At 36.4% G+C, this 10,086-nt stretch overlaps 1 long non-coding RNA gene across 2 annotated transcripts; it reads right to left on the bottom strand.

The window, feature by feature from the left end:
• Nucleotides 1-3,713: 3,713 nt before the first annotated feature.
• On the bottom strand, nucleotides 3,714-7,516 carry LOC112191316. Of its 2 annotated transcripts, none has more exons than XR_002932916.2 (5): nucleotides 7,431-7,516; nucleotides 7,186-7,310; nucleotides 4,274-4,390; nucleotides 4,043-4,131; nucleotides 3,714-3,953 (listed from the first exon to the last, which is right to left on the bottom strand). It is a non-coding gene; the product is annotated as an uncharacterized LOC112191316 (long non-coding RNA). The 2 variants fall into 2 exon arrangements; XR_002932917.2 differs by having other exon boundaries at nucleotides 4,043-4,126.
• Nucleotides 7,517-10,086: the final 2,570 nt, after the last annotated feature.

Here is a 10,086-nt window from a genome sequence, read left to right as displayed (position 1 = left end):
ACCCGGAAGCGTAGAATGAGGACTTGAGCCTCTGGTACCCGGAAGGGTAGAATGAGGACTTGAGTCTCTGGTACCCGGAAGGGTAGATTGAGGATTGAGCCTCTGATACCCGGAAGGCTAGAATGAGGCTTGAGCCTTAGCACCCTGTGGAGTAGATAGGCTTCGAGCCTCGTGTACCCGGTGGAGTGAATGAGGGTTTGTACCTCGTGACCCCGTGGGGTCATGTGAGGGCATGAGCCTCCTTAACCCAATGAGGTTGAATGAGGGCCGGTAGGCCTCCTTTACCCGGTGGCGTGGCCCCGGGTAGAATGAGGACTGGTGCTTCTTAACCCCATTGGGGTACCTCGCCGATTGGAGAGGATTTATGTAAGGATATGACCGTACCTTAGCTTACCCCTTGGGGGTACCGCGCTCGGAGCGAGGATTTTAAGTGCCGCACATTGTTTAGTGTTACATGCATACATGTAGTAAGTTTAATTGACGGCCAATTAAATAAATCATGACATTAATACGTAGGCATAATAGATATGATACCGAGACTATCACATTTTGTAGGCATGCTTAGATTATAGAAACATGTATTTGAAGCATGTAAATCATTACATTAGCTCAAATTTAAAAGTGTAAATGAGAACTTATCTTTTGGCGATTGGAGAAGTTGAAAATTAAGATTGACCCGAATAACAAATCATGTTGGAGTTGTCCAAGCATGACGTTCCGTGTGATCGACGAATGATCGTCAATAATTTGCTTGGCCTTGTATGCACAAAGAAGATGTCCGGCTTAGAGTAATTTGCTTCCTCCAAAAAGAGGACAAAAGAAGTGATTAGCAATTTATATGATTTGATTTAATTGGGTAGCCATATTTGAATGGTTATTGCAAGCCCAATTTTAAATGGCAAGAGTAGTATTATGACGATGAAGATAATGCATGTGTGGCCGGGTGTTGGCTACGTGCTGAGTCTATGCAAAATTAATGTATGTGCAGCCATTATAGCCTAACCATCTCCACGTATGATAATGGTAGCGTGACATTGAGCATGCATAATTGTGGTAGATCATAAAAATAAAGCAAATGTGCCATACATTATCAAGTTTGATCATGGATCATGGATCATGCAAGATAGTTCATATCTATATATGAATTGTGCAATAGTCTAAGTGGGACAGGGGTGAAGTGGTTATAGAACTTCTTACCATGCATGGCAGCAAGATTAAATGTGTATTAGTCAAGGTGACGTTAATAAGCGAGGTATGTGAATTCGATGATTTGAATAATCAATCGAGCTAAGCACATGCCAATCTCGTGATACTGTAGTTTGTAATGTAACTAGCGGTGCCCGCGCTTTGCTGCGGGATGTGCATTGCAACCACGAAACGTACTTAAAGTTTAGGCAGGTCTGTCTCTGAATTGAAGGCTTTCATTTACTACATAGTGCCTTTTCCTAGTCCCTCTTGTTAATCCCCTTTAATTGTTAGTATAGAATTAATCTTAGAAGGGCAGAGAATATAAACTAAGATAGCCTATTTGTTGGCAGCTGCTATTGATATTGGAAACTTTGATAAGATCTCAAAGATAGGACATGATCTAATTCATCTTTTGTTTTAGATGAACAGCTTAGGAGAACATGAAGATTCATTCAAAGAGTACATAACCATTACAATGTTTCCCATAACCCACAAAATTTTCTTGAAAAAAAAAATGTAACTGAGAAGCAAAAGACACAAAATATTTATACTCTGTGATGAAAAAGCCGGAAAGAATCGTGAAAATCAAACCAGGAATGTTGAGGAAACATTGGTTTTTGGGAGCCATTAACAATACAGAAAATAGCAAATGGTCTTGGCAACAATCCATACCTAGAAATTGACAACCCTTGCTTTTCAGATCCTCAGACTTTTGCTGCAAAAGCAATATAAGGAAAAACATGAATCAGAAAGCAAGTAAAGGTAGGAGGAAAGTTTTACAAATTAAAGGAAGGATTTCCACTTTATAAAACGAAACACTTATTGAAGAATTTTATTACTAATTGTACGAAAATAACATTATAGACAAAAAAAAACACTAATGATGCTTTGTAACAGTACACTAAGACTTCCTACAAAGCAAAAAACACACACCCGATCCCTCTATGGATCGTTCTTTGATATCTCTATGGATCGCTCTCTATGAGCAGAAAAGCGATGAGAATTAGCTTAGAACAAAAGGCAGTTAATTGGTTGAACCTCAGCAACACCAGCATAAGAAATATCAACTTTGGAGGAGCTATATATTTTATGACGCGTTGTGGTTTCTATACATGCATCAGTTATAGCAGCAACTATGCTAGTAGCAAATATAAGCAAGCAGAAGTACAAAAGAAAATTGAAAGTAATGTCCACGGTCTTTAATCAATCTTTTCTTAGTACAGTATAATTTAGTACAGCTATATCTTTATCGTTCTTTCAACATACACCCTTTAACCCCATTTCATGAACCTATCTTTAACTAATTAACTACCCTGTTGTCCCAACCATTTCAGATAATTGAGTATTGCTTTGAAAAAGTCCAAATTGGAAAACAAAATAAGGGAAGCCAACTGAATCAAAGTCCAAGTCATATCTATGTCGAACCAAATTTGAATATCATTTATGTCCTCATGACTGAAATTTATATCTCAAAAAAAAAAAAAAAAAAGATGAAGAGAAAGAACAGTAGTTAACTGGAAAAATGTTGAAATTGTGTATAATCTTGGTTGTAGTAACTTCAAAAACCCAAGATTCTAAACCCTATATAATTTTATTCTATATTTGTGGCTGATGTAGTAAAGCATAACGCCAAAACCCCCATTAAAAACAGAATAGTGAAAGACTGAAAGCCAAATAGGAGACAGAGCATTTCCATGATGCTACAAAGATGGCCATAAGATGTGCACGTCTGATTTCGAATAGGGTAACAATCAAGTCGACAAACTAACTCAGAAAGTTATTAATTTCAGTTTTTCCTTTTGAGTCTGCTAGCACAATTATTATTATTATCCAAACAAATAAACTCTTTAGTTTCTATTCTATAGGAAAAACAGAAGGAATAATAGCTGGTTATCCATGAAGAGTAGAACTGATTAAACTCTTTGAAACTAAAGTTATGCTGATATCTACTACCAATTGTATCTTATCTGCTTAGCCAAATGAACGGAGAAGTAAACAATTAATAAAGCAAATACTGCCTAATATCCCATTCAACTGATGAGAACAAAAAGCAGCTTGGTTAGATTGAGGCTTAGTTCTACAAATTTAATACAATTACTTCAACCATCTGAGGCAAGGCTTCTAATTTTCAGACATCAGAATGCTTTGGGAGTTACTACGTAACTTTCTATAGCCAGATACCCAATGAAAGTAAGATATGTTTTCTACACCATAAATGAATTATTGATCAATCATAAATGAACTAACAAAAGCATTGACAAAAACGACAGCTTCCACCTTAGCAAAACTGACCCCAAAAAAAAAAAAAAAAATTTGAAGCTTAACTTTCTTTGAGGCAGGAATAAGCATTGCCAAACTTCTTTGTCAATACTCCGATTACTTTTTCAAACTCCCTACTTCTCTACTTTGTCTAGTCTCTCAGTTAATACTCCGATTACTCAAATCATATTAAAGACTTAAACTCAGATAGGACATCATGCCTGCATGCACTTTTCCTCATGACTCTTAGGGCTGAGATTAATTATAAGCAGTTATAAACCAACCTATTTTACATATTTCATCATTCTTTATTTTATTTTATTTCATTTCATTTAGGATTTTAGATAATCCAGTACAAACAAATAACCTTTTTGTAATCACATTTATGTAAATCTTCACTTGAACATGACTCTTATTACCTGTCAACTCCAAACCATTTCCCATTCCCCTTCTTGGAGTTCCAATTCACCTATACTTTGATATAAGGAAATAAACTCCTCGATTACCTGCAGTATTAATATGGTAGCCAGAAACCATATCAGCAAGAAAAGTTGTTTTGACATACAAACTACACATTTGGATTCACAAATATTACCTCTTTAACTCTTGTACCAGTGGACATGATTGAAAATAGTCTTTGCCTAAGTTCAGCTCTCTCTTGCAGAACAAATGTTGTTCCCTGCACTACAAAGTTATTTGTCGATATTTTTAGCTAGGAGCAACTGAATTTTAGTTTTAAGTAACTATACATCACTACATGGTCGGATAAAATAAAGCAGTCAACAGTTAGAATATAGAGCGTGCTAGATATTCAAGTCACTATCACCTTATTTCTTCTTGAGATACGAAAATTGCCAGATTGGGACAGATATGTGGTATCCAACCAACCCTTTGCCTCATCTCCAAGTAGTGATGTATATTCGTTTTTGATTATTGCTTCTGCCTGTGCAAAAACAAAAAAATTTGAACATAAAGGAGAAGAAATACTCCAAATCTTTTATAAAATTTGCTTATCTTCTCCTTTAATGTTCAATAAAAAAATGGTTAAAGTAACTCTTCTTATTTGAAAATGTTGGATTCTTTCCCTCTTTCCTCCCTCCACTTGCCTGCTCCTATTTTTTAAATTTATTATCATCACTCAGGCTTATAGTTATTCTCTCCTAATATCTGGTGTTTGATCATGCCCATCACACAGTATTCTGATCACACTATCTTTTGCCTAACTTGAGACTCCAAATGCAAATAAACCTTACAGCAGATAATGAAAATTTATAAGAATGTTTGATCATGCCCATCACACAGTATTCTGATCACACTATCTTTTGCCTAACTTGAGACTCCAAATGCAAATAAACCTTACAGCAAATAATGAAAATTTATAAGAAGATAAGCATATATTATACTGATCAGTAAGATGCAAGCTTACTTACATGCAGTCTCTAATTGTTACACACCTAATGGACACAGGACACAGACATAATAAACAAAACCGAATAAACACATCGAAAAAAAGCACTACCCTAATTTCAGGTGCTATCATAAATTTCTTAAAACTAATATATAGAAGATCGAAATCATAGAATGCATGCAGTCATGATATGACTAAGATTAATGCAGTCATCTGGAAAAAAAAAAAAAGCACTACAGCTTCATATATTATTCATATAAACTATTGCATATTCCATGGGGTCGTCTTGGGTACCTTGATGTATGTCATACCCTTATTTTTTTAATTTTTTTATTTTTAGTAAATTAATATAGTGGAAACCTTCTGAACTGGTCAACAGGTTACCTAATTAAATATTGACAAGTGTCATTTTTAAAAATAAAATTTATCATATTAACAACACACTCTTTCTTGATATGTAACATTGTTAAAAATCATGTAACAAGTATTGTCAAAATAATAAATTACACATAGTTGAACTACAATTATGACTTATGACAACAATTGTTGTGGTTATTGTAATTGAGTGGTCAAAGATGTAAATATCATATTTGGACAACTTTTATCAAATTTAGAACCTTGATTATCAAGTGGAGAAGCTCCTTACAATACTGAGTTGTTACATATCTTTTGGTCTAATTTTAATTTTACCATGTTCACAACACAAATGTTGTCGGAATTGTAAAATAGTTGGTAATCTTGTAAATGGTATAGTTTTTGAAGTAATTACTACAATCAGAACAAAAGTTACCTTTTTTACACCAATAGTTTCGAGTTATGGTAAAATATGTAGTCATTGAGTAATTATTCCATTAATGATAAAAATATAACGATTTACCACTTTGACAACAAATTTGTTGTTGCACTTGTTAAATTGTCCATAAATTAGTACATTAGTTTAGGTTGAGTAATTACTATAAATAGGACAAAAGTTACCACTTTTACATCAATTGTTGTGATTGTGGTAAAATGTGTAGTCATTGTAGTAATCATTTCATTAATGATAAAAACATAAAGATTTACCACTCTGACAACAAATTTGTTGTCATACTTGTTAAATTGTCCATAAATTATTACATTAGTTTAGGTGGAGTAATTACTATAATTAGAACAAAATTTTTCTTTTTTTCATCAATTGTTGGAATTTGTGGTAAATTACGTCGATTAAAAGTAATTACTAATTCGACGATGGACATTACACAATATATTACTTTCATTACGCAAGGGAGAACTTTATTACACAAATGTGGATGGGTAAAACTATGGACATTAACATTTCTCATACATGTTTTATTTTATATAATATTTACTACTCTGAGGACTCATGTAATCACTTTGAGGACACATGTGGTAATTAGAAAAAAAATCCTCATTAAAGTAAATAAGGTCTTCGTTAGAGTAAAGTTGGTTCTCATTTGAGTAATTAATTCCTAAAAGTGGTAATTGTAATAGGTTCTCATTAAAGTAAAGTAGATTCTCATTTGAGTAAATAAGTCTTAAAGTAGGTTCTCATTTGACTACATTTAAAACAAATATTATTTATTTTTACACTAATTGTTGTGGTTGTCATGAAATGCATGTAAAAAGAATTATATTTGGTTAAGGAAACTACTAATGATATAATTAATTGGTAATAAAGACTACTTAACTAATACTAATTTTGCGAACTTAGGTTAGAAGGTTTTGTTTTTAATAGGGAAAAAACATAATTTTCAATTGTGTAATTATCCATTAATAACAAGCATTAATCAAACATTAATTCACTAATAAAAAAATTAATTAGTAATATAGACTATTTAACTAATAGTAATTCGGTGAACTTAGGATAGAAGGTTCTTTTAATTTTTTTTTGAAAAAGGAAAAATCATAATTGTCAATTGTCAATTGATAATCAAACATTAATTGGCTTTATTGTTTTCAATTCAATTGGTAGTTTGTGTTAACATTTTTGCTTATTGGAAATGAGTAGCATAATTAGAAAGGCTAAGGGCTAAACAAGTTACCAATTTGTTAAATATTTTGAACCATTAGATATATTACTAATCCAATGGTCCAAAATATTTAACAAAATGAGGGTATGGCAAACACCAAGGTACTCAAGAATTCTCCTGGGTAAAACTATGGACATTAACATTTCTCATACATGTTTTATTTTATATAATATTTACTACTCTGAGGACTCATGTAATCACTTTGAGGACACATGTGGGTGGTAATTAGAAAAAAAATCCTCATTAAAGTAAATAAGGTCTTCGTTAGAGTAAATAGAGATTAGAAATTGAGAATCAGACCCTTTACAGAGGAAAAGCTCATTCGTTGAGGGAAAAGTTCAATGCCAGTAAATAGTAATCACTCTCCAATCCATGGCTTCCTCGTTCACTCTTCAATTGCTCATATGATATATATGAGTTGAGCTCTGTGATATAATCGTACACCAAATACATTGAAAAGTATTTATTCAGGTAAATAAAAAATGATACAGTAAGCGTTAATATTTATCAAGGAATCCGATGACTAAGGGAATGCAGCAACATACCTTGTCTGATATGTCATTAATGATATCATTCAGTTGAACTCAGTCTACGAAAAAATTGCATTGAGGTAAAACAATCGATATGATAACTGATAGATTTGAGATATGGTGAGTGCGAAGACTTAGATTTGCATGGCAGACGTATACGGCCAAGAGCAACGCACAGTTCTGGGATTCTGGCAAAGCTCAAAGTGGGGTACCCGGAGGAGGAAGATTCCGGGTTACGTAGATCGGTGGGTACCCGGATGGTTGGGGCATGGAGGTTGGCGTGTTATCAGGTCAAAAACCTGCTGGGGTGATCCCCGGTGGCCTGTGCTCTCTGGGTTGGTCTCCAAACTAGCTTCTCGGATGTCCAGAGCAATTGTCTGGGTGTCCCAAGATTTTTATTTTATTTTATTTATTTATTTAATTTGCAAAAAAATCCCGGATTGTCTCTCATGCCTAAGAGAGGAGGAGTTGGTGAAGGAGGCCAGCGAGTCCGGTACTTATCTCCGGGTTCGGTAGCTGGTACCGATGATAGTTGACACGGTGGTCTGCTGTTACCGGTGATGGCAAGGGTACCGGTGAAGGCAGAGGGCTCTCGTTACCAGAAAGCTGGGGTTTTTCCTTTGTTTGAACCGAGGCAATGAAGTTCTAGCGGTAGCTATCATTGTTGTGTCGGTAGAGTACCGGTGCCAGGTATGAACCGAGAAAGCGTAGCGAGTATCGGAGGCCGCTCGACCAAGAAGTCGTCAAAGATTCTGCAAAGGTGTAAACCACCGGGTATCGAGAGCTAGATTAGCGAGTACCGGATGGCGCTTGACACCCCGTAACAATGATGATGACGATCCCGGTAGGGAAAAAGTCGAAGGTCCCAGAAGGGTGTGCGAGTACTCAAAGTGCCGGACATATGGATCCTTGACCGGGGTCGTGTTCGAAGCTGCTCAGGGATTATATTGAGGATATCCGGTATCTTGGATTAGACTAATTACCGGTGGAGGTTGCTCACGGGGAGGGTCAATTGCAGTACCGATAGGATCGCAATGGGTGGGACAAGACATAGTGGGTCTACGGTTGGAATCCTGGAGCTGCCCGTGTCATAACCAAGATGATTCGGTGCCGGAACAAAGATGGTTCTTGGGTGGGTCACCGGGATGCTAACGGTGTTTAGGGAACTTCTCAATGTACGTGGGTCACCGGGATCTTCTCAACAAGTCCCGGTCGGGAACTTTTGAAAGTGGACCTTGGTTGTAGAAATAAGGGTACGGGGTCCTGTGCGTACCCGCCTACTCATGAGAGTCCCGGAGAAGGGTAAGGCTTGGGAGTGGGGTTGAGGGTACGGGGATGTGCAAATACCCGGTGACTCACGTACCCGCTGATCATAGTACCCTGTGGCTCCTAGGAGGCTCATGTACCCGGAAGCTTTATAGTACCCGCAGGCTCGAAGGGTTGGGTGAGGTTGAGGGTAGGGTGTCCTGCATGTACCCCCATGTACCCGGAAGCTTATGTACCCGTACATGACCCTTAAGGTCAGAGGTGTCTTGTGCCAACATGATTGGTGGTTCCTGTACATGACCCTTGCTCAAGGTCGGAGGTTCGAACCCAAACATAGGGGCCCTCTTCTAGCGCCAATGTTTCTACAGAAGAATACGATAACTAAGAAGCATGATGAGGAGAGAGAGAAAGAGAGAGACGACACCGCATGTATAGTGGTTCACCTTGCCCTCGAGGCAAGGCTACGTCCACTTAGATATTTTACTATGAGTGAGGTCAAGTGACCTTTGTAGTGATACAAGTATAAGGATCATGGATCCATCCTTCTCTAAGAAGAGGAGGACTTCCCTTTATAGCTAAAGGAAGTCCCCATCTATTCTATATTTCCAATGTGGGATACAATACACATATTGCTTCTCTTGAAGCCTCTTGGAGAGCATGGGAGGGTGGCCTCCTAGCAAGGTACCGGCCGACCTCCACCATAACGAGGTAACTCGGGTGTCAGACTACCGGATGCATGTCGTAGGCGGGACTAGCCATGCCGCGGGGCCCACCTAAGAGGTCGTTGCTTATGCTTGGCGGTATGTGGTATAAGTGATATCAACAAACATAAAAATCAAGAAGATAGAACAACTATACAAAAGAAACAAAAATCACAAGTATTTATAGAATTAAAACAATAATAATCCTGTACAAATAATAAATCCAAATTAGACACACATTAGGAATCTGAAACCAATGCAGATAAGGAATACAAATCACAGTCCAACTAAGAATCCTAATTCAAGTAGAACACAAACACTAATTATATACGAAGTAGGAAACTAAATCAAACTAGGAAAGAAGTACAAATTCTAAACAAATACTAAATACACAAATCCTAACGCAAAAAGAACTATAACACAACATAGAAAAATTACAAAATCTATATGCAAACAAAGATGAAAATTTTGATTTTAAGAAAACAAAACAAAGAACGAATTGGGGGTTTTTAGAGTTTGAAAATCGTAAATTTTTAGAAACATAAAATAACAAAACATTATTAGGGTTTTGACGATGAATGAATGAAAATGGTGAAGACAATTTATCCACCACCAAGCATGCTCAATTCATGATGTACTTACATAGGCATTTACAAGCATAATTAGCTACAATGAGCCACGCTCATACTACCGCCAACCGGTGC

This window comes from Rosa chinensis, chromosome 3, assembly GCF_002994745.2.
Source record: "Rosa chinensis cultivar Old Blush chromosome 3, RchiOBHm-V2, whole genome shotgun sequence".
Lineage (NCBI taxonomy): Eukaryota > Viridiplantae > Streptophyta > Magnoliopsida > Rosales > Rosaceae > Rosa > Rosa chinensis.
Note: the sequence above shows the minus strand (reverse complement) of the source record. Positions and strands in the feature narration are given on the sequence as shown.